The sequence below is a fragment of the Sciurus carolinensis genome, chromosome 3 (genome assembly GCF_902686445.1).
Source record: "Sciurus carolinensis chromosome 3, mSciCar1.2, whole genome shotgun sequence".
Lineage (NCBI taxonomy): Eukaryota > Metazoa > Chordata > Mammalia > Rodentia > Sciuridae > Sciurus > Sciurus carolinensis.
This window is the reverse complement of record NC_062215.1, coordinates 122,776,352-122,801,964: the sequence shown is the minus strand read 5'-3', so window position 1 is coordinate 122,801,964 and position 25,613 is coordinate 122,776,352. Positions and strand designations below refer to the sequence as shown.

Here is a 25,613-nt window from a genome sequence, read left to right as displayed (position 1 = left end):
AAGAATGAAGGAGAAAATTAAAGCGAGGATGTGGGTTAGGAAGTTTTGAATTGAGGGGGTTGAAATTTTAAGTAAGGTGGCCTCAGGCTCAGAGATGAGATGTGACTGGTACATTCAAGGAACAACAGGAGACAGGTGAGTTGGGGCAGTTGGAGAGTGAGAGAGAGATGTGGTCAGAGTGGTCACCAGGCAGGAACTGCAGCCAGGATGCAAGGCCTGACGGGTCATGGGAAGGACTTTGATTGGAGTGAGATGGGAGCCACTGAAGAGTTTTGACCGGAGGAGTGACAGGATCCGGCCTATCTTTAACAGGACCATTCTGCTGTGGTTGAGAATAGATTACAGATAGTAAGGGGACAGCAGGGAGCCTGTCAGAAGTAAGTAATCTATTACAGTGAGGAATCCAGTAATGGTGAGATTGTGTTGCCTATTGTCATAGTAATCCAGGTGAGAGATGATGTGACTTTGACAGGTTGGTGGCAGTGGGGTAGGCTGTGGTGAAAAGTGCTTGATTCCGGAGATGTATTCCTAGGTCCTCTTCACACTAACAAGAACTGCTGACAGCCCATGAGTGGGTGTGAGAGTAGCAAAGAGTGACAAGGTCTCAGGCTCCTGCTGACCTTCAGCCCTCACTTTTACTTATTTCTGATGGACAATGAAAACGGTCAGTGAACATGAAGTCTAGTGTGTCTTGGAGTCAAGTTCAAAGCCACCACTGTCGAGTGGTGACCGCCTCCAGAATGTCTTTCTGAAATGAAAAGATTGAATGTCACCAGTCAATCCTCCAGGAGTAGGAAGACCACCTTTCTTCTTACCGTGGGCTTTGTGAATCTCCTTTGCTGGTGCCCTTGTGGTTCATGCTACTAATAGTCCATTCTCCTCTCGGTCCTCTGCTCATTCTCTCTGCCCACACCCGGCTCCTGGTCATGAGAAAGAGTCAGCGGCCACCCTGGCAAAAGCTGGCCTTTTCCACACCCGACTCTATCCCCTGATTTTTTATTTCATAACACTTATCAATCTCTGAAATTATCCTGTATATGTCTTTATTTATTTGTTCGCTGCCTGTCTCCCCTACTAAGTTCTAAGTGACACAAAAGTAGCCACCTCTAGATCTTATTATCCACAGCACGCAAAAAAATCCACACAATGTAAACTGATGAGTGGATGAATAAATGAATACATAATGACAAAATTTACTATGTTACAGTATTATCAATCCTTTTCCTACCCCAAATAACCTAATAGCTAAGTGATATTATTATTGCATTTTTACAGAGGAGGAAACTGAGTCCCAGAGAAGTTGTCACTTGCCCAAAGTCACCATGCTAACAAGAAAGAGGACAAAAGTTTGAGTACAGATACTATGCTCAGTCTATCGCTTCCTCAAAAAGCATCAACCCTGTTCCCAGGTCAGGTCTGAACGATGTGAGAACTAAAACAAAATGACAGAAAGAGAGATCGAATGTGATCTTTATTACCGAAAGAGGCCAGGTTGGAAGGTGTGGCATTTAGGGTTCCCTGGAGAATAGACTTGTTAACATCCAGCTCAGCTCTGGCAGTCCAGTCCTGTCCCCCAGGCAGCACAGGGAGGGACCCTCCCACAGGGTCTCACATCTAGGAGGGAGCGGAGCAGAGCAGAGGGCCTCTTCAGAGGACAGGTAGCTCCCCAAAGGAAGAAAGGGGTCACAAAACCAAGTAGACCCAGTTATCGTCCCCAAGTTTACCAATCCAAGAAGTCATTCCGTGTCTCTAGGGGCAGAGTGGGTAAAGGGCACAGAAACGAGACTTTGCATTCTCCGGGTTCCTTTCCCAAACTGAGACATCAAGAATGGGAGTGAGCACGCCACTCACGAAGAAGTCACAAGTGTGAGTGGTGCTGTGGTTTGAGTGTTCATAGTTGGAAGCTTGGTTCCTGATGTGGCAGTATCAAGAGGTGCCTGACCTTTAAGAGATGGGCCTAGTGGAAGGAAGCTAGGTCACTGGGGACGTGCCCTTGAGAGGGATTAGCAGTCGTCTCACAGTGCTAGTTATAGCACAGAATGGGTTGTTAGAAGAGAATAGGCTGACTCCTCTTCCCCCAGCTGAAAAACTCATACCCTTTTTAAAAGATGCAACTCACATTACCTCCTTTGTGTCCCCACACCTGTTCAGAATGGGACTTCTTCCTCTCTTCTCTCCCCATGGCATTGTATATCTGTTACTGCAGTGCGTTCATCGTAATTTTTTGTGTAAACTGGAGTATTACATTCTATGTTCCACTGTGCTCGTTCTATACTACCATGAGCGCCACCTGTAGCCCCAGTAGAGAGCTCTGGTGCACTCGGTTTCTGGGCTACACTTTTGTCCTCCGAGAGATCAAGACTTTCAGAATTTTAAGATTGGTCTTTGTCTAGCACCTTAGACACACGTCTGAAGGAATCTACCAAAAAGAAAAGCTGAATGATGGACTCAAATTCTCCCTTCCTAGAAAAGTTCCAAGGCACTGGTCTGGGCAATGATTTTTTTTTTATATGTCCAAAAAACTAGGTAGCAAAGGTTAAAATAGACAAATAGGATTATATCAAACTCAAAGGCTTCTGCACACAGCAAAGGAAACAATCTTCAGAATGTTGAGAAAATATTTGCAACCATACATCTGACAAGGGGTTAATAGCCAGAATATGTAAGGAACTCCCTAAATAGACATTTCTCACAAGTAAGCTTACAAAATTGCCAACATATATATGAAAAAGTACTAAATATCACTCATCTTCAGGAAAATGCGAATTACAACCACAGGGAGATCTCTCTTCACTCCAGTAAGAATGTTTATTATTAAAAAAAATAAAACAAGCGATGGTGAGGATGTGGAGAAAAGGGATCACTTGTACACTGTTGGTGGGCAGGTACATTAGGACAGCCACTATGGAAATCAGTATGGAGTCTCCTCAAAAAAATTTAAACTAGAAATACCATATGATCCAGCAATCTGACTACTCAGTAGATTTCCAAAGGAAATAGAACAGTACATCAAGGAAGCATCTGCCTGGCCATATTTATTGCAGCTCTATTCACAATAGCCAAAATATGGAAACAACCTAAGTGCCCATGAACTAATGAATGGCACATATACCAAAATGGAATCCTATTCATCCATAATAAAGAATTGCCTTTTGCAACAACATGGATGGAACTGGAGATCATTATGTTAAGTGAAATAAACCAGGAACAGAAAGGCAGATACAAGGCAATTTCAGTTGTATTAGTTGTTTTAGATTTCAGAATCTAAAACAGTTGATTTCGTAGAAGTTGAGCATAAAATGGTGATTACCGAGGGCTGGAGAGGTGGGGGTTGGGGAAATAAGGGTCTAAGTATACATGATTTCATTTAGATAGGAAGAATAAGTTCAAGAGTTGTATTATGCAACACAGTGACTATAGGTAATAACACATCCTCAAAAATTAGAGTGGATTTTAAGCATTTCAAGTATAATCACCACAAAAAATGATAAGTATATGAGGAAATAGATAGGTTAATTTGCTCAGTTAGCCATTTCACCTGCACATGTGTCAAAATATCATGTTGTATAGAAAATACACATAATTTTTATATATCAATTAAAATAATTTTAAATTCCCCTCCCTCCCCCTTTATTTGCCAAGAGATTCTTCCGTCTGCTCTTAAGTGATTACCCTACTCCCAAGCGGCTCCACCCACCATGCTGGGATCCACATAACTTAGGCTTGTGGCTCAGATCTTCAGTTCTTGCTGGTACTTCTGCCTTCCCATAACTCATCTGTTAGTTCTCTGAGGAGCCAAACCCTGTCTTTAGGGTCCACATACCTATCTGATCACTGCCATTGTACCTGATACCTATTAGGAGCTCAGTGACTGAATTCATAATTATTGACTTACAATATCATTCAAAAGACCTCTAAGTTATTATTGTTTCATAATCAAATGGTTCTAACTCCCAATTTTTATATAAGGACAACACTGATTCATATGTTATCTCGGGTTTGATTGAAAATATTGCATGGCACATGTATTTTCTTTAACAGGAATGGATCTAGACTATAAACATACACTTGTTTTCCCCATCCTTGTGATAGACACATAATTGCTCTTCTCTAAGAATACTTAATCACAGTAGGTGAAGCTTTAAATAATATTTCATATACTCAACATCCATTGAAATAACATGGTCCTGCCTTATTTATGAGTCACTAATCTATTGCTACAGTCTTAAGATCAGACTTCGACAAAAGGATATATTTGACTTTTCATAGAACTCTGCCTGAAACAGCAGCTTGGCCTTACCTCATTACCTGACATTTGATGTTAAACCAGTAACATTTCATCCACAGAGCACACACTAGGAATTGGAGTTAAAAGATGAGACAGGTGCTGTAACTTGAGTGAGACGGTATTTGAATTCCCTTTAGCTCATCAGAGGTTGAATCTTTCCATCCACCTTAGTTAAGTGTACTGGAATGTAATAAATAAAGTTTTTTTTCTAGGACATTATACAATATGGACAGTATCCTAAATGTATTGTTTAAATTTTAAGACTCAAATGTTTTCTACACTCACTTGGATGTGGTGTAGGCAATATAAAAATTTGCTCTTGGGTGTGGTATAGTTTATATGATTAAATGCTTTCCTCATCCTCATATGTCAATCTATTAGTGTGCTGTTAATTCAAATGTTACTATGATGTATTTTATCCCCATTAGCACATTCATCACAGGTGGATGTGAAACTTAGACAAAGGTGTATGTTCTCATTAATGATGAGCAGCCTATTCATCTTACTAGAATGTAATTAATGTTAGTTACAATCTTTAATTTTTCACTGTTTGTCACTATGCATATTTAGCATTTCTCTTGTCCTTTATCAACTGGATCCTCTTATCACACAGCTAATTCAAAAAGCAAATTTTTTGCCAAACCTGGTACTCCATGTTAAAGCATTTCATCCATGTATGTTTCTTAATGTTTGTGGTTTCCATACTGCAAGACTTCATATTGAAAGTACTACAAAAACAATGTACTGGAAAATATTTGGCCTTTTTTTTTTCAACTGTATGAAATTAATGTCATTCATTTGCTAACTTAAAAGTAGATATTCTTATATTGTGAACTATGGCATCAACTAAATAAAAGTATTTCTTAGACACAGGAAGGAAATAGCATTTTTTTAAAAAATGCATGTCTCATTATATATTGCACAAATGCATAAACGCATGCATATATCTAGTGTTCTCTCCACCAGATGTTATATATGATAATTCTTTTAATCCTTATGACAATTCCTATAAGATAAGTCCTTTTTCCCCCTCTTATTTTACAGCTAATGAAACAGAGAAGTTGAGTAACTGGGCCAACGCCACACAGCTAGTGAGTGATGGAGCGGGGTTAGGAGCTCAGGCAGCCTGACTGCAGAGCTATGCGCTTAATCCTGTCGCGCTGCCTCTCATCTTCATAGTTCCTAATGAACTTCAGCGTTTAATGACAGCGTATTAAATATGCATGAAGTCTAAGCTAAGGTTCTGAATTTAGTCATATTCAAAGATTATTTTTTTCATCACTTTGCTCTGATTTTACTTTAATGGCATAAGTGTACTAAGTGAAATCTCTATGTACTATTTGTAAAACAATGGGCTTTAATCTTCTTGAGGTCAGGGAAGAAGACATTTTAAGTGAGTTTATCCTCCCTGGATCTGGACAAATATCTGTACATAAGGTGATCAGTAAATATTTTTTTTTGGGGGGTGCTGGGGTTCGAACCCAGGGCCTTGTGCTTACAAGGCAAGCACTCTACCGACTGAGCTATCTCCCCAGCCCCGATCAGTAAATATTTTAATGAATAAATGAGTTTTTAAAATTTAAGTTTCAAAGAACCATGAGAGGTTAAGTTTGGGCCTCGGATAGATTCCAATTTGAAGGTTCTACTAATCATATATCTCAAAGGTCTTCAATTGGAATCAAGCATCAAACTGTGTCTTTTCCACTTCAAATGCTCAAGATTAAAATTTAATAAAACATTGGTGCCTTTCTTAGAATATGGGTACTTGGTATTGAAACAGGCACAACATTTTTTCAATCTACAGCTCAGGTTTTCAAAACCTCTAATTCTCTCTTGCTCTTCTGTAACTGAACTGAGTTTCTGTCTCAATGGAAACACAGTCCCTCACTCTGCCCTCTAAAGGGTAACATTTTCCAATTCATCAGAAACAGTCACCTGGGGCTGGGGTTTTAACTCAGTGGTAGAGCACTTGCCTAGCACGTGTGGGGCATTGGGTTCGATCCTCAGCACCACATAAAATACCTAAATAAAATAAAGGCATGCTGTCCATCTACAACTACAGAAATAAATAAATAAATAAATAAATAAGAAAGAAAGTCAACTCAGGGTCTGCCAAAGTGATTCCTGGTCAGTGTGGTCTATTTAGGGTCTCCCCTTCTTCCAGGGGAGGCATGTCATCTATGTTCCCAAGAGTTTACATCATCACAGTGCCTAGGAGGTAATACGGTTAGAAGCCAGTGCCATCCCACAGGGCCTTCTGCTGACCATGAACACACGCCTGCTGCTCGCTGGCCCCAGAGGCCATGCCATGTAACTATTTTGGTCTTCCCTTGGACCCTTTTTCTCTCTCATCCTACAGGAGATTTTTCTTCTTTAGGGACATGCAGGTAGCTACTGAGAGGTTGCTTCCACCAAACCTCATCTTCCAAATATTTCCTGTCTCACACATGAACGATGGCTTAGACTTTCATGGCTCAGACCTTAACCACCCTGTAGGACCAAACAGGGCCTCATTCCTAATGGCTCCATGGATGTGACAGAATTCCCAAAGGAAATATTTTTCTTCCGTATTATCCCTGTCACAGTAGCATATAGAAAGAAGTACCTGGGCCATTAAACAGATGTGTAATAGGCCACCCTCAGCACATGCTGCATGTTTCTAGTGTACGTCATTTACCATGAAGCTACCCTGGCTGTCTTCCTTTCCTTTGAAACAACTTTCTACCTTCTCCTTGTTACTCGATTTATTTTCAGATAGTTTCCCCATGCTGATTTATATTGCCCAGAAATAGTGTGCAGGACTTTGCTATAGCAGAGTAGCAGCAAACAGTACCTCAAGAAACTCAGGCAATCTATGATTTTACTTCATGTTAATGCAAGTAAAATGTGGAGATAAACTCTGTGGGTATAACCATACTGTACATGTTATAAGTGAAAGGAGAGGCCTGGGAATACAGCTCAGTGGTAGAATACTTGTATGTCATGTGCAAGGTCCTGGGTTCAATCCCCAGTACCACTAAACAAACAAAAAATCAAATGAAAGGAGATATTTTAGTAACTCACTTTTTGATAAAATAAATTTCAAACCCAAGCCATATTTGATTTGTTCCTTATGTTGCCACAGAGCTAGTGCCTCCAAATACAACAAATTCAAGAGCACTGCCAAGACTCTTGCACATGACTAGAGAACAGCTGATCTTACAAGTATCGGCCCACAAAATCACATAATCCCACACGTAAGTACCATTGCAGGTTACCATGAGCCCATGAGATAAATCAAAGGCCACCAGAGGCAGCTGCAAGCCCCAGGCCTCAGAGTGTCTGCTCTGTTACATGTAGACTTTGCATTTCCTTCTCCAATTACATTCTAAGTGAACTTCTTACTCTCTGGACAATTATTTGCGGTAAATCAGTAAAGGCCCTGGGGATCTTGGTGTTTTTATTTTGGAGACTCTATACCCCAAGAGACTAAAAAGTAGAAAATATCTCATATCTACTTTAAGTAGAGAAAAAGGGGAGGCACCTATTGATTGAATCGCCTTTCTGACTGCAGGTCAGGAGACTGTCAGGGTCAAAACAGAGATGTCCCTATCACCAGAGCACCTCTAAAATTGTCCCCCACCTACCCAGTGCAAAAGGCTGTACCAGCCAGACTCTGCCAAACTGCATACCAGCTCCAAGGTGCAATGCCACCTGCTCTCATTTAACTCACCCCCACCTGAAGGTTAACTAGATGGATGGTGGCAGCATAAGATGTCAAAAGCAGCAACCACAACCTGGGCAGCGGTTGGCTGTAGGGAAGCTGTGGTGGCCCTTCCTCTGGTTTCCTGCCATTCCCAGTGTGAGCCATCCGCAGCGGCGGTGGTCTGCGGATGTCGTCGCCAGGAGGATTTAGGTGAAATCAGTCTCTCTGCATGGAGCTTTAAACCAGTGTGTACGCCACACACCAAACCCTTTCTTCCCCCAGCCCAGAAGAGGCTTCCCTGTTGGAATGAGGCTCTGAGCTTTGTACAATCAAAAGCCTTTGATTAAATAGGACCCAGTCCTTCTACTTGCCATGGCATTGTGTGACCTGGGGAAAGCAGCGGGGCCACAAAACAGCCCAATCTGTCGCCAGGTGGGCTGACAAAGCAGGGCTAAACACACGGTTGATTTCAAGCCACGTTACATCTCCAAGTTGCAAAGCGAGCGATAAAGCCAGCCAGAAAAGCATCCCCTAGGTGAATATTTCTCACAGACAGAGGCCACTCTGTCTCTGAGAGGGCTGTTGTCCTTCCCACTGAGAGTTTTTAAGCCACTTGGGGACAGCAACCATTTGAACAGAAAATTGTTCCTGTTTCTAAATGATTAAAGAAAAAAAAAAAAGGGGAAAGAAAGAAAGAAAAGCTTTCAGGAAAGATGCTGCTTTTCTGACATCTAACCTGTAGTATATACACCTGGCCACACGAAAAGAGACCATTTGTAAGAATCGCCTCAAAGAGATGCTTGCCTGCTCTGCCTTCACCTGCTGCTGCTTCGGCCCCACACCTTGTTTTTGTCTGCCAGTTGTATACACAATTTCCCCACCTCTTAGCCCTCCCATGAACTCAGGAGAGCTCTGGCTTACTCCTTCCTTTACCGAATCCTGACCCACCTCCTTGGAGCCAAAATGAGACACCTAGGTAACCATTTGGGTCTACTTTAAATCAAGATCCTTTAAAGAAGCAGTCAGCATTGCTTTAGTAAAAAGAAGTTGCCCATCGTACAAACAAAGAACACGTAGAGGACACATGTGATCTGCTCGGGGGGCATCTTGGTCACCATTTGCTGTTACTCAAGTATGCTCCTTGCACTTTTCCCCAATCCTGAGGGGTGTATCAGTAGATTCCTTCCATCTGGATGTCTTATTCTCCCTGAAATGCATCCATAGTACAATATTCTCCAACCCTTCCACTTCTATTTTGTGTAAAATAAGTAGGAGCCGGCAGTACCATCTGCTTGGCTCAGCTCTAAATCCAACTCCAACATCCTATCATGCTTACCTCTGAATATTCCTGAGATCTGCCCCACGAGTAAATGCAGTGGGGAGGGACTAAGCGATCTCAGTAGACATAACAGGAGCAGGTGAGAACAGGGAATAGGATCCAAAGCAAGAGGCCTAACAGGATAAGAAGCACCAGCTAAGCCTGCACCTTACTGGTGGCTGGGATACGCACTGCAGGCCCTCGAGGAGGTGGGCTCACACTCCCGGGTTCCAGGAGCTACCTCAGACACACTCCCCACCCACAGGGTCAAGCAATCCACCCACCCCTGTGCATCTGGTCTTCGCAACAAATAATAGGACCTGCACTTACTGGAGTTCAAGTCTCATCATTTCTTCAACTCGCTGGTGCTGGAGTTCTCATTTAAAAGCAAGTTGACATTTGGATATTCGAATGTATTATCAAGAGCCATAAAATCAAGTAGGATAACAGGGCATCATTATTGACACTGGGCGTGTCTAAGAGCACATTCGAAATAAAAATTAATCTCTTAATACATTCCCGCCTGGGCGACTGCTCAATGCCACCAACCACTGGCTAATTCATTAATATTATTCAGTGAAAAACATTTCTTCCACTTCATTTGTTAATAAATCTATTTTCATTTTCATGGAAATCAGTCCCTTTCAAGTTCATTTAAGAGGAGTATTTCATAACTTTCTAGTGTGGGAAGTATTTTTATTTAAATATTTGCAACAACTAAATTGAGAACTTAAACCTTTCATCTTTAAAGATATTTTCCTCATAGTTCTTGAATGCTTTATGGTTATAAAAGATTGTGTGAAACTGTAAAACATGACACAGAGAATTAAACAAAATGGAAATTAATTTCAATAACTGGCTCCAATGGTATTGTTGACTGTAAGTCAATTAAATAGTGGAGATTTATTTTTGTTTAAAATCTTTAAGGGTTATCATTTTCCCCATAAGGAATGAAATAAACGTCTGAAATAATAGCATCCATAGAATAAAGTTGGCTGTAAATTTTTATTTCTATGCAATTGTTGTGGAGTTTTTCCTCAGAAAAATAAAGGTCAAGTAGAGGTGGATCCTTTGGCATGAGATGCTTCTGAGAGAAGAATTTGATGGAGTGTTTTTGTGGCATCTTATCATGCATTTTGAAACCATGGAATGACATCATTTCTATGTTGCACTTTTTATTCATTTTAAAACCCAACAGAGGAGGCAATGTTTGTGTACGTCTGAGACCTGACAAGGGTAGGTCTCTGTCTTATTTTTAAAAAAGAAAAAGCACTATTTTTCCCCATCTATTTTCATGTATTTTGGATGCAGTTTAATACATCATTTCATTCTTCCATTTGGACTTTTTCTATTTACCCAAGGTATAACAGGAAGGAAAAAGAAACAATACAATCAGCAAGAATCATTGCAGACCAACAGTCTGCAGTGGCTTAAGGAGAGGGGCCATTGGGGAGCTGAAACCCAGGTGAAAACCAAGTCTTGGTTGAACCCAAGCTGGGACTCACTTCCAAAATGCCTTGGCATTAGTCATTCTGGCTTCTAGAAATGCTCGTACATAATAATGAGAAAATGTTAATAGTGATTATTTTCAGTAGCATAGTACAGCCAAGCCCTCAAAAAGAGGAAGTTTTCATTGGTAAGGCATTTCATTTAAACATTGAAATGTGGTGTAATGTGAAGTATGAAATAAGTTTTGAAAAGAAGCTGATGATTAAGAAGAAATGCAGTGGGCATTTAATAAGTGGAGAAACCGCAAGATAATTAACTGGCATGCATAAAGATTCATGCTTTATACCAAAATTTTAATTTTGCACATAAATGTGCCTGATGTAGGCAGCATTTAATCACCTAGCTGACAGGAGTAACTACTTTCATTTAACCTTGACTGAAGATCATGAATTCTAACAGGTTTAATTGGATACATCATTTAACAGAATGAACAGAGCAAATTTTTCTCAATTCATAGGTTCTGATTGACATGCACCAGCAATAAGGCGTTGCACAATTACAGCTGCTCTGCATTCCTGCCCTGGGCAGCAATTGCCATAGTGATGTGACACTACTGGATCGCTGTGGCACAGGAACTATACTGAATCTCCCCTTGTTTTGAAAAGGGCAATGCTTTAAAAAAAGAAAGAAAGATGGAAAGAAGGGGGGAAAAGAGAGGGAGGCTGGAAAAGAAAGGGGCTTGGACTCTTAATTTTTTTTCATATTAATCACATTGATATGCACATCCCATAAAGGAAGGGGTATGTCTTGTTATCAGCCGCATGGAAAATGGGGAAATAATGACATTATCTTTTATCTGTTTAACACATTTCTCTTCTGAGTGTCAGAAAAAACTATAGTCAAACAAGACAGACTCAGGAAAGAGGTCCTAAAAGAAAACCATGCTAGCTTGGAGTCTCCAGTCCTTCCAGAGGAAATGCAGTGTGTGCCAACTCTAGGAGGCTCGCTACCTGTACAGGGAGAGCTGGTTCCTTGGCCCAGAGAGTGGGTGGTTCAGTCCACCAGAGCCCGACAGGCACCAGGGGATACAGACCCCAGGTTTGAGTGAGAACAGAAGATAGGACTGGAGAGTATTCTTTCTTTTTCTTTGCTTCACTTACAAAACCCCAGATGAATCCAGGGGAAAAAAAAGAAGGTTTCCTAAATTAAATTATAAACCTTTTCCTTCTCATAAAAGAAACCATATCAAAACTTAGAAAATTACTCAGGGAACCAAATCTTCTATTCCTTGACCACCCTCAGATGCCTCAGTTGTGTGAATGTTCTAGAGAGAACCTTGTGTGAGCGCTAGTAGTTTCAGATTTGGAGGCAAAAAATGTTGAAGACTCGTCTTGAAAGCCTTTCCGCTACAAATCAAACATCCCAAGTTTCCTCAGGATTGTTGCTTTGCTTTTCATTGGGCAAACCTGTTCAAAGGCAGACCAGGCACCTCCACTCTGGCAGGCCTGGTGGGTGGTGTCCCAGCCCCTCTCCTATGCTGCTGATGGTGGATATTGGTTCACTCATGAATTGGTCTTACTCTCGTCACCTACTCCTCATGCCCCCACCCCAATACTACACAAATTGGGGGCTTCTTAAGGATACTTATAACCTTCATTGCTGTGTCCTCAGTTCCTGGGCTGGTGCCTACGGGCTCACCCAGCCCCTCCATAATTATCCAGGGGATGGGAGTGGGGAGGGCCGGTTTTAGAATTAGGGACAGAGATACTGTGCAACTCCTATTTTTTTCCTTCCCTTCACCTTGACTTTCTGCCTTCTTTCTCAATCTTTTTCTCCTGCGGCCCTTCCTTTCTCTTTGCTCAGGCTTGCAAATACATATTCATTCAACAGAGTTTTAGTAGCATGAGCTCATGCCAGGCTGGGTGCTGGGTGCTGGGGCCTCCGAGACAAATAAGACAAAGCTTTCCTTTTGTGGCACTTCACAGTCTCGTGGGGGAGAGAGATGAGAAATTTGTAATTATAATATAACGTTATTTGTATTATACTATGATGAGTAACAGACTGTGCCAACTAAGCAGGGTGGGGGGGTTTGGGGAGTGTGCCTACTTTTGCCTGGGGCTCAGAGAAGCTTCTGCGAAGGAGGTGACATATTTGAATGAGGAGTTGGTTTGGAAGCCTAGAAGGTTAAGCAGAGAAAACAGCATTTACAAGATTCTAGGGTGTGAAATCACATGGCTTATTTTAGGAATGGAAAGTAATTCTGCAAAGCAGGGGGTGGGGCAGAGCTCCAGGGAAGTTTGAAAGGTAGACAGAGCCAGGCTATGGAGGTTTCTGTGTGGTACACCAAGGGGACTGTCTTTTCTAGAGATGGGGGGCAGGGAAGAGATTTCCGTGGGGGATCAGCCTGTGTTTTAGAAATGTAACTGACATCAGGAGTGAGGCATGGGTTTGAGTGTGAGGTTCCTGGTCTCAGCCCCTCCTCCACCCTCCCCTCTCTTCCCCGGGCACTTCCAGCCTTCCTTCCTTTTTCTTTCTTTTCTCTTCTTTTCTTTCTCTACTTTCCATCCAAAATGAACTCAATTGATCTCCCAAAGCATTTCTAAGCCATGGGCCTTTGGAATCTGATCGGGAAAGGGGTACATGTCCCTAGATTATGCTGCCGTTCCAACAAGAGTTCTCCATTGGTACTGGGGACAGGGCAAGAGGAGGAGGGCCTCAAGCAGCAGGGATTGAGGTTAGAGACTAGGAAGGCAGTTGAAGGAACATTCTGGGCTGCTCTTCCCCAAGGCTATGGAGCCATGGGGACTGCCAAGGGGGACGTCCTAGCCTCCAGCCTGGATCTCCATGGCTCCTGAGGCACCTGGCTGAAGACAGAGCCCATTCATGTAGAGCGCCTGCCCTTGGTGCTCACCCTTCCTCCTGAACCAAAGCTCTGCACAGTGGTCTACCCTAGTCACAGTGCCAGGGTGTCACCTCACCCACCTGACTCAGAAGCCACAGGCATTGCAGGCCCTCCTGGACTCTCCCTTTGCTGAGGCACCCACTGCAACAACTTCCAGGAAGATTAGGGCCAGCACTCCCCTCAGGTCCGATGATACAGAGAGAATTTCAGGAAATGCCTGGGTCCCTACCTCCTCCCTGCCTCTCCACAGAATGAGGTACCAGGGTCCTCAGTCCCTCCAGCTCAGAATGACCTCAACTAGCTACACATTCCCTTCTATTATTTGTTCTCCTTGCATATCCTCCTGCCTCCTTCATAAAATCATTAAGTACGTGAGGCCAGAGGCCAAGTGTCACTCATCTTTGTACTGCCCTCCCCCTCTAGTTTATAGGACAGTGTTTAGTACCTGGGCTGTTGTAGGTTGCATAGTATCCCACCAAAATTCTACATCAAAATTCCAGGATCTCAAACTCTAACTGTATTTGGAGAGTAAGTTTATACAGACCTTCACATTGTGGCAGAAGTTAAAATGATGTCATTAGAGTGGGCTCTGATCCAATATGACGAGTATCCTTAAGAAAAAGGACGTGTGGCCAGGTGCAGTGGCGCACACCTGTAACCACAGCATATCAGGAGGCTCCGGCAGGAGGACCCCAAGTTCAAAGCCAGCCTCAGCAAAAGTGAGGTGCTAAGCAACTCAGTGAGACCCTGTCTCTAAATAAAATACAAAATAGGGCTGAGGAAGTGGCTAGGTGGTCCAGTGTCCCTGAGTTCAATCCCTCATACCCCCACCCCAAAAAAAAGAAAAGAAAAGAAAAAGGACTTTTAGAGACAGACATGCACACAGGTATGAAATGAGGGGAAGGTCTACCAGCCAAGGAACAGCAAAGATTGCCAACGGCCACCAAAAGCTAAGGAGAGGCACGAATATTGGGCTTAATTTGCAACTGTGACACAATCAATTTTTGTTGTGGGAGCCACCGTTTGTGGTACTTTGTTACAGCAACCCTAGAAAACTAAAACTGCAGACTTTTTGTCCAATAGTTGGTTTAATCAGAAAGTTCTAGAAAGAGCAGGGATCTTTCCTTATTGGGGAAAAATTGACTTCACCAGTCATGCTACTATCAACATTCTCAACAGACTTTGTAATATCAGGTCTTTCCTCCAAATTCAGTTTAATGGTTCAAACTGGCTTGGTGGAGCACATCTGTGAGACAATTGTTTGTGAAGAAGGGAGGGATATAGAAAACCCAGAGAGTTGGAGGAGGTTCAGGAATGTTACGTTGTAAAAAGATCAGGTTCAGTCTAAGAAATAATTCTACAAGCCCAAGAAATTCTAAGGTACTTTCCTAAGGTTATGTAAACAAATTTTCCCAATACCTCTCAGGCATTTGGCCTCAGTTTACCTACGTGTGATATAGACTGATACTAGCTCAATAGTCCCCAGAAGGACTTTAAGTGTCTCACATAAGTTACATATCTAATTATTTCTGGTGTTAATATTTTTCTATAAATACATCATGAGCAACATTTTACATAATGCTATATCTGCAAATGCTGTCCCAATATGCTGTCAGAGCACCAACAGTTTCCCTTCTCCATTGGAAGTTCTTTATGAACTTTCAACGAACAGATGATTTGTTGGAAAAAACACCAAGTCAGAAACACACACACAGAAAAAAAAAAGAAAATGAAGTATTCTTTCGCTGCCTGAACCATGACTCTTCTTGAGCATTGCTTTTCTCTTCCAAATTTCCCTCTTCTCACCTTCCCCCTCGCCTAAAGAAAACAGCCCCTCTGGGACACACGGAGGCCTTCATTTTCCTACCCATTCCTTCCACTTATCCTCGGTATGCTCCCTGTCATTGCCGCCAGCTCAGTGAGGACCCCCAATCTCCTTGGCTTCCTTTCTCCATTACATCCACAGCTGGAAGTTCTCCCCTGGTTGGCACTGCCCCGGCTCCCTAGCCCCGGCTCCCTCCTTCTGAGCTGTTGATTCATCACAGCTTTTCAAATCTCACCTTAAAAGCTTCCCCCAGGTTTGATTTTGCCATCAGCTCTCAATGCAAAATGTTTTGGGACACTTTGTATTAAGTGTGTTATTGGACTAATGGTACACACAAATCAATTGTATTAAGTCTTCATGACTTCAGGTAATTCGTCTGGGAAAATAACATTCTCCATTTCCCCCTAGGATTTTGAATTTGTCTGTATGTTCTTTTCTTCCCCCTCAGTGCTGTTTTGAACAAAACAACAAAAATTACATAAACTGTCGAATATCCTTTTCTTCCATTTTCCCTCCTGCACCTTCTCATTGTGCGAATTGGCACAGTCTCCTGACGCAGTTGTGTTTACTTCTGGGCACACTGTATAATTTAACTTTCTGCAATATAAAATAAGTCCGTGGCGATATTTTTACTTGTTCTGACAATGTCCAAAGTTGTCTCTCACTGTTTTTATTTAAAGGAACTAGACACAAACCTGGCTGCTTTCACCGCCGGCCTCTGGGAGGGCTACAGCTGAGAAAATCCTCTGTCAGGAAGAAGTGAATAGAACTAACAAGACTATTGAGCTGGCCAACAGATTAGTGAAAGGTCTGGAGGTGAGGTCCTACAGGGCAGACTAATGAAGCAGGCTGCAGAAAGCACTTCTTTGTTAGACACTACTGATCTGGCAATAACAGCAGCACTTAGCAAAGAGCCTGATGAGCTGAAAAAATTATGTCATTATCATTCATTTTTTTCATAATAGAAACATGTTTTTGACCTTTACATTTTCTTACATTTTACCATGCTGCGGCCTGTATTAACTGTAAGATTACCTAGTGACTAGCATATTCAAGAAGCCCTCCAGGAAAGAGAACAGTTGCTCTTGCCTGAGTATTGACAAATAAAGTTGATGCAATAAAAAAAAAGAAAGAAAGAAAGACTTTATTTGGAACAATTAGACAATGCTAATGACAGAGCCCTAGGTTGGTTTACCACGAAGAGCAATGCAATTTGTCCGACTTAGTTAAGGAATATGATAATGCCCTAATTATCTGTCTAAGATGTGCCCTGGATATTACAGAGGAGACAAAGAATGAAGAGTGGCAAACCATGAATTATCCGAAATAATCCATATTGTTAAAGGTTGGCTCCTGAGAAAGTCTGGTCACTGGCAGCTTTCTCATTTGCCATTCATCAATTGTTAATTTAATCTTTTGTATATATTCAAATTTTTTCCCTGGGTTAACATTTGTTGGGAGAATGTCTCTTCTCATTCCCCGCCTTTGGAGGAGGCATGTGTTTTGCAACCAGCCGCTTTCCATGGCTTTCTTTCATTTTGGTAACTGGACTTGCAGTGGGCCAAGAAAGCATCAACCCACTGCTAATTAAACAGATTAATCCAACTGGATATTGTTAAAATAAAAATTGATGAGTGCTTGTTTAGTGCCATTTGAAGTAAAAACTGAAAGGATTTATCGGCTGAGAAGAAAAAGTCTCAGTGTCTTGGATGAAAGCCGGAAAATCTAATGAATTTAAATGTATCCCACCAGGGCAGCCATATTTCTTCTCACTGGGAGATATTGGTGTCTCTCAAATTAATGGAAGTAAATTACTATCTTAATCTGACAAATCTATCACTTTTTATCAAACCACTTTGCCAGCTCCCAAATAGATCAGGGGAAATAGGAGAGGAGTACCAGTGGATTTCTTCCTTTCAAAAAAGTAGTGCAAACCAAGACTGTGAAAAGACTGTCGTTCCTGTCTGACTTCCGCTCCATTTAATGGAGCTCTTGATGCAAAAAAAAAATACCTGTCCGAACAAGCGCCAAGCAATTGCCAATCTAAACCCAGAGTATGGGACCTCTTCCAACATCTCCCATGTCCTTCCCTCTGCCCTTTCTGACAAAGAATCTCTGGTCTCTGGAGAACATTCTCCCAGGACTAGGGACATAGGATGTGAGTGGGAACACCTGTCTCCCCTCAGCAGCTCAGCAGCTTTGGCTTTGAAGGTCGGTCCTCCGCCATCCAGACTCACAGGCTGGCGGTTGAGAATCCATATTGCCATAACTAGTCTGTCAGCAAGAAAATTCTACCACCCCGTGGTGGAAATGCTCCCCATGTCTACTCCAAATCTCTGCTGAAATACTTGGCCATTTATTCTGAGCCATTTTAGAGCAAATGAAAGCATGGGAGACTGTGTAGCGGTGCGGAAAGACGTGCAGTTCTGTGCTCACTTCCAGGATGACAGGACCCAGCCTCACAAGTGTCACAAAAACACTGCCATCTCTGCTTCTCTAGCAAATTGGGCAATTAAGGCTTATTTCCTGCAAGTATGTCTTTCTTAAGTTGTGTATTCCTAGCACTTAAAAATGTTTTGATATTGAACCCATTAAACATAACCATCCTCAGGATAGAGTTTGCCTCAAAATGTTTCTCTTGCCTCTGTTCTACTTATGTATTCTTTCAAATTTTCTCTCCTTTTATTTTTCCTCCCTTCTGCAATATTCTGTCCTTCCAATCTTATTGTAAAAAAAAAGAAAAAAAATCTTTCTCTCTTCTTGTTCTTTTTCTTTCCTTCTTCCTTTCCTCTTCTTTTCATACTGTTTTCTTTTTAGGTATTTTGTTTTTCACTGTATTTTTCTGGGTGAAGAGTAAATCTAATTATTAGTGATTTTTTTTCTCAAAAGACACTTTTTTGAAGTAGACTTATTAAATTTTTGTCTCTTCCTTCGTAAAATACAAAAATGCTCTATTACAAGTGCAGTGTTTACAGTTTGAAATTTGTGTTTGGAATAATCATTTGTAAGTTCTGAGCATGTCTCTCTCTTTGGTACTGTACTAATAGCCACTTCATTATCATTTTAAACAATTCTTTGGCATCACTCATTATGAAATGTAGTTATAAGAATTGTTTTCTCCAAGACCATTTCATTACCATCATAAAATTCATTTAATTAGCAAGTTTTGAAAATTAGTACACATTAAAATAATGAAATGCAGAAATTTTACTAAGACTTGTTGCTTTCAAATATACTGTTATCTTTCTAAAGGGAAATTTCAGAGCATGCATAAAAAATAATAAGATTATATATGCTCTTTGATCCAGGAATCCCATTGCTAAGACTTTATTCTAAGGAAATTAGAATATGACAGACATTCATTACTAGAACATTTATGATAGTAGTTTATAAGAGCTATAAATTAGAAACAACCTCAGTATTCTAAAACTGGATGTTGATTTTAAAAGTTTAAGGATATTCCATAATATGGAATATCATATACCCATTACATATACTATTATGTGAGCTGGGGCTATAGTTCAGTTGGTAGAGTGCTTGACTCATATGCACAAGGCCCTGGGTTCAATCCCCAGCACTGCGGAAAAAAAAATATACTGTTAAAAAAGAATGTTTTTATCATATGGGAAAGTGTTTTTAGTATGTTTTGAAGTAAACAATGTTGATTACTAAATGAGATATGTATTGCAATCTCAGTTTGGCAATATATTGCCTCTCAGCTCCAACTACTTCCATTATTTGTCCCACCTTAATGGACTAGATACTTCAAGCATTCTCCCTTTGCAGAGAGTGTGATGTTAAGCTTGAATGTCTCTTGTTTTTCTTCTTGCTTTTACTGCACCATTGCCAGCCATGTAGCCACAGCTGCAGTCCCTCTGCAAGCACTCAACCCACCCCAGTCAGTGACCACCTGCAGCTGCCCTCCCCAAAGAGACACCACTCACCCCAGGCCTCCACCTGTTCTTCCACCAAGCTAACTCTTGGTGTTCCAGATGCCTCTCAGCACCTGCTCTGCAGAGGTATGTTCCCTATTTGCCCAGAAACTGAGGACCAGTCTTGACTCAGACTAAAAGAAGCCATGGGTCATCTGTAATATGGAATATCATATACCCATTAAAATAATGGAGAACTTCACCATCCAATGCAGTGTCGAACATCCTCTCCAGTGTGGACTCACCCTGTCTTGAGGAGGGGTCCTCCTTCAAAGTTGTTTTTTCCTCAGATGTTCTTCCTTAGCCATAGGATGTTTGTTAACATTTTCTTTTAACCTTCCTACTTTTGCCAATGTTATAGTTGATAGTGCTTTATGATAAATTTTCCCTGTTCAAATTACTTCATGGTTTCTGTATGCAGGTTAGACTAATAAACATGTTCATATATGGGAAGAAAGATAAAAGGCAGACAAAAGGTCAAAAACTTAACAGTGGTTAATTCTGGGTGGTGTGATTATAGGTTGTTTTAATTTTGTTCTTTGTGATTTATAATATTTTCCCAAATATTCTGCAAGGAGCTTTTATTTGTTTGTTTTAGTTTCTATTTCTAAAATTCATTGTTATGCAAGCAAAAGTTAAACCTTGATAGTTTATGTTCTTGCTACAAAATTCAGATTCAACACCAAAATGATGATATGAGAGTACATTTTCAGCCAACAAATTGTAGATAGCTTGCATGATGTTGGGACTACATAAAGCCCTGTAATTCCTACAAAAACTGACCTATGTATAGTGACCATCCACTCCCAGTTTCCAAAACCATGGGGGTCCCCTATGACTCTGACTTTGTTTTCTTTATGTATTTTTTTTTTTGCTCTGAGTATGAATTTTTTTTAACTTATTTGTTCTTTTTAGCTGTACATGAAGTAGAGTGTATTTTGATGTATTATACATTCACGGAGTATAACTTTCCATTCTTGTGGTTGAACATGATGTGGAGTTACAACGGTAGTGTATTCATATATGAATATAGGGAAGTTATGTCCAATGCATTCTACTGTCTTTCCTATTCCCATCCTACTCCCTTCATTCTCCTTTGTCTAATCCACTGAACTTCTGTTCTTCTCTCCCCCACCCTTTGTGTGATGACTGATGCAAAGGTGTGAAAAATTGCTTTTGTAAATAGTAAGATAATTTTTTAAAATACTGTAGCAATCTTGAAAATGTACCAAGCAATTTTTTTTATAGCCTTCTGTTATTTAGAGAGATGTGTCTAGAGAAACAGAAAACTGACTGGCTGTATCGTAGCAGAAGTAGCACAAATGTAAGAAGGATGGTGTGGTAGGACCCCAAGATTACTGTACACACACCTCAGTGAAAGGATAATCAAGGTCCCAAATCAACTGACCTTGAACTAGGAAGCCCAGCTCAGTGGACCAAACTGGATTCTATGAGCCCTTTAGCAATAGAGGATTTTGTCTAACTGGTTGCAAACTAGGATAAAGTCAAGAGCTTGGAAGTACATGGAGAATTTCTCCACTCCTGACATTGAAGATGAGGGAGCCAAGTGGCAAGGAGCACAGTCTCTGGGAGGTGAAAGCAGCACCCCAGCGGTTGATAGCTACAGAGGAAAAACAGACCCCAGTTCCGTGTCCACAAAGAAGTGAATTCTGCAAATAACCTGAACCAAATTAGAAGCCCAGAACCTCCAATGGAGAACAGAAACTAGACAGTAAACAGATTGTATCTTATTGCCATCTCAATATTTAAGGATTCAATGACACAGTCCCTTGAAAGGACCACAGATGCCTCGGATTTTGACCCTGACTCTCAAACATCAGTGTGGTGTCCTTGTGGAGTAAGCCTCCTACACTCCCAATATATGCAAGCTGTTCTGGATTAGGGATTGATGTTCTGGAATTTAGAGCCAATAGATGAATTACTGGATTACTGGATTGCCTTTCCTTATTCATATCCCTCAAGGATCTGCTTACCAAGGGTGACTTCATGGAAGGCAAAGACAAGGAAACTATAATACTTCACAAGTTGGGGATACAGTTTTCGAATTAAATAGTCTTCTAATCAGAATAGGTCTCTGTTTTCTAGTCCTGTTAATCTTTTAGCTATTCCCTGGCCCATACCACCCACTCCCTTCTCCTGGTCCTTCTCACCATTATCTTCCTAGTATAATTTTTCTAATTTGTTGCTTTTTCCTCTTATTATTAGTGTGTGCTTTTGACTCTCCCTCTGTTATGGTTTAGGTATGAAGTGTCCCCCAAAGACTCCTGGGTTGAAGACTTTGACCCCAGTACAATAATGTTCAGAGGTGGGGTTTTTAGAAAATTATTAGATCATGAGGGTTTTAACCTCATCAGTGGATTAATCCATTTGATGAATGAATAATTTGGACTAATGGGAGGTGATATAAACTGAGGGGAGATGGGACCTCATTAAAGGAAGTAGGTCACAGGGGCCCAGCCCCTTCCTGTCTGTCTCTCTGCAAGAGCTGAGTAGCATCTCTCCACCATGCCCTTCTGCCATGACGGTTCTGCCTTGGAGTCAGCCAACTATGGACTGAATCTCTGAAACCAGGAGCCAAAATCTTTCTTCTTCTAAGTTGTTTTTCTCAGGTATTTGGCATAGTGTGAAAAAACTGACTAAAAAAAACTCTTATTTTTGTTATACAAGGGTAGGAATAAAATGTATAAATGTAATTAAAAACTTTAAGTGATTTTGCCTCTCAACTTTCAAACCCATCATGAGATTTTGAAATTTGGTTTTGAAGGGGGGGAGGGAGAGAGGGAAGAAGAGGAAGAGAGAAAAAGGGAGGGAAGAAGGAAGACTGAGCTCCAAACAGAGGATAGTGATTTGGGATAGTCCTGAAGAGAAGTCTGTCACTTTGAACTCAGATGATGTCACCAGAGTGAAGAAATTGCTCCCTTTCTGCAGGAGTTGCTGGGGCCCCTCCACCCACCAGCAGGCTTCCTCTGCGCTCGGAGCTGCTTTTATTCCAGTTGCTTGATAAGTATTAATCCTGGTCCACTAATTCTGAATGCCTTTACAAACAGTTATTTCTCTAGTTTCCTATGGCCATGTCAAGAAGAAGGCAAAATAACACTTTATTTCCCTTTCAATAGTTGACTGGGAATTGAACTACAGAAGCCGTGAAATCACAGTGAAGCCCGGTGCGAGGATCAAGTGGGAAGGGTAGCCATGCATGTTTCCTCTGTTGACAAGACTGACATTATGCGTCTGAAGAGTTCTTATTGCCATTTCAGTCCACGCTCACTGAGAAGTGAAAAAAAAATCTCAAAACCGAGTTGGAGATGAGCTCCTCACCGCTGGCTTTTCCTCTACACAGGGGGACTTCTTTCTGTAGTGGAGAAGCTGGAAACAACCAAAAGTGGTCACGTGAGTCAGAATAGAAATTAAACCTGCAGGAAATCTATGCAATGAGTGTTATGGGTGGAATCATGTCCCCCAAAATGTATATGTTTAAGTTTTAGCCACAGACTTCAGAATGTGACAGGTCATTACAGATGTCATTGGATAAGGTGAGTGCCCCCTGGAGTACTGTGGACCCCTCATCAGGAAATATGGGACAGAGACTCCGATGCAGGAAGGACTCCATGTGAAGACTCAAGGTCATACTGCCCCAAGTCAAGAAAATGTCAGGAGCTAGGAGGGAGGCTGAGCAGAGATGCCCTGGGGTCTTCGGAGGAAGTAAGACCTGCAACACCTCAATTTCAGACTTCTGGCCTCCAGAACCACGAGACAACAAATTTCTGTTTGTCCAAGATTCCCAGGTTGTGACCCTCTGTTTCTTAGGAAACTAATAATGAGGATACTGATTGTCCCTTTGTGGCTTTTTAACTAAATGCCCTTGGTGAGCAGTCCATCCTCCCGGTCCTTAAATTCGTTTCAAATTACAGAAGGGTTGAAACAGGAAGAAGGGGCAGGACCTCCCAAGGCCTATTGACCCAGGAGCAAACCAGAGATCTCTGGGTGATGCTGCCCAGACTGATTTCTGCACAACCCAGAAATGGGGTCCCTCACCACCACCATCTCACCATGGTCACTGAGCTGACGAGCCACTGCCCCCATACCTAACAACCTGAGGTCCTATTCCACTGAAGTGGATGGGGCCAGCAGAGGAGCCACATGGTATTCATCTGGAGAAGATCATTGGTTTCTGCAAGTGTTTGTATGTGTGTGTACATTTTTTAAAACAATGAAACTTGTTCACTAGGAAGTGAGGATTTCACATTTTTCCAGCATAAAATATAAAAAAGCAAATACGTTAAAACTATTTTTCAAACTATATGTTTCTCACAGTTACCTAAATATAGTTTCTGAACACTTTACTTCTCTTACCTATTTTGGGGACATCTATGTTATTTTTAGCAACTCCCCATTTTGAATCACAACTGTCAAATTCCTCAGGTTTTTCTTCTTTCTGAGCAAAGCACTTTGTGGTGATATCATCAAATTAACTCTTTTAAAAGTTTGCTGGGCTTTTTTTTTTTTTTTTTTTTTTTTTTTTGTGGTGCTGGGGATCGAACCCAGGGCCTTATGCTTGCAAGGCAAGCACTCTACCAACTGAGGCATCTCCCCAGCCCACATTTTGTATATTTTTTCTGACATTGATTCTTAAGTACATTGTGGTTGGCTATGGTATTAATTTGTTTAATTTTATTCTACACATGGAATTAATGTCGCTTGATCTTAGCATGCAGTTTTATGCAAATATATACAAAGTACATGCAAGTTATCCTTCGTTTTAACTACAGGAATCCTACCTTCCATTTTAAGATACTATTTGTTCTATATTTCAGAAGGAAGTTAAACTTTTAGGAGGACATAGAAAAGTGTAGCTTTCCTTTTCATTATTCACAACAGACTTAAAAAGGGATACAATTCATCTCATATTATTATTATTATGCTCTTAGGTTTGCCATAATGCCAACTTACAAAGGAGAGTGGGTGGACCAACCAGAGACAGAATGGGTCTTGTGCTTATGTTGTGATCTCAGGTTTCTCAGACTCTTGGTCTGCCTGAATTCATTCTGCCTGATTCTCCAGTTTCCAATACAAAGGAGTAATAAATGTATGAAGTAAAATCAGGGTGCCTTCAGCAAAATGCAAAATGGACACTTCACAGAGACAAAAAAAATTCCTACTAGAGAGGAGAGTAGGTTTAAGATGTATGATCATTTCCAGTACTTGGATGAGTAAAGACTGGGCAACTTCTTACCAACCTCAGTTTCTTCTGAATTTTTCTTCCTTCATCATTCTTTTATTTCTTGAGAACCACCCACGCTTCTGCCCCAGGAACCTCTTCAACATGATGTCCCCAGTCTTCCGGAGAAACCTTCTGTAGGCCAGGGAAAGGGAGAAAAGGTGTGGACAAATTAGAGAAAACCCTTCCCACTATAGCAGAAGCCATTCCAAGAGCACGCTTTCTAGCCGGCACGACATCCACTCTCCAGGTTTCCCTGGATAGAATACCTGAGTTTGTTAAAGCAATTTTCTTCTTTGAATCTGTGGAAAATGGAAGTAACCTTACAAAACATGAGGAATGATGCATCCTAGTTCAAATCAGATTTTCTTCTTGACTCAGAACTTAGCAGGAAATATTTGAGAAGTTTTGTTATCATCTGAATGAATTGATTGAAGATTTGTCTAGGGCCATTGGTTACTCTCACCTATGTATTATTTTGCCTGTCATTTGAGAATTTCTGAATATATATAAAGGCCCCTAGAGATTCAAGCAGTGGGTACTGATGTGCATGTAAAAATCCAGAAAAATACAGTGCTGTATATTTCCTGGCTTTATGACTCATCAGGACAGGTTGAAATAGTTAATGCTGCCCTAAAAGAGAGCAATTTACTCTTGTCTCCTAAGTAGGATCAGGGCCAATAAACTGTTACAAAGTGTAATGATCAGGACATACATATAACTCCACTCAAGGATAATGTTCTGCCCATAACTCATGCAGTTAGTTCTGATCAGTCCCCTTCCTGTGAACATACAGTGCTAATAGGTCTACAGTGGCCTTTAAATTTCCACCCACATTTTGATGCATACGTTCACCAGAAAGCACAAATTACTAATCAGAGTAGCCATTTACGTGCTTCTTCGGTTATTTGTACCCAGGATCATCTGGAGTACAAAACAAGAGGAATAAAATTCAGAGGTCAAAGGATGCCCATT

The 25,613-nt window shown here is 41.2% G+C and overlaps 1 non-coding gene across 1 annotated transcript; it reads right to left on the bottom strand.

Annotated features, from left to right (window-relative positions):
• Positions 1 to 5,747: 5,747 nt before the first annotated feature.
• On the bottom strand, positions 5,748 to 5,821 carry Trnat-ugu (transfer RNA threonine (anticodon UGU)). The gene has a single exon. It is a non-coding gene; the product is annotated as a tRNA-Thr (tRNA).
• Positions 5,822 to 25,613: the final 19,792 nt, after the last annotated feature.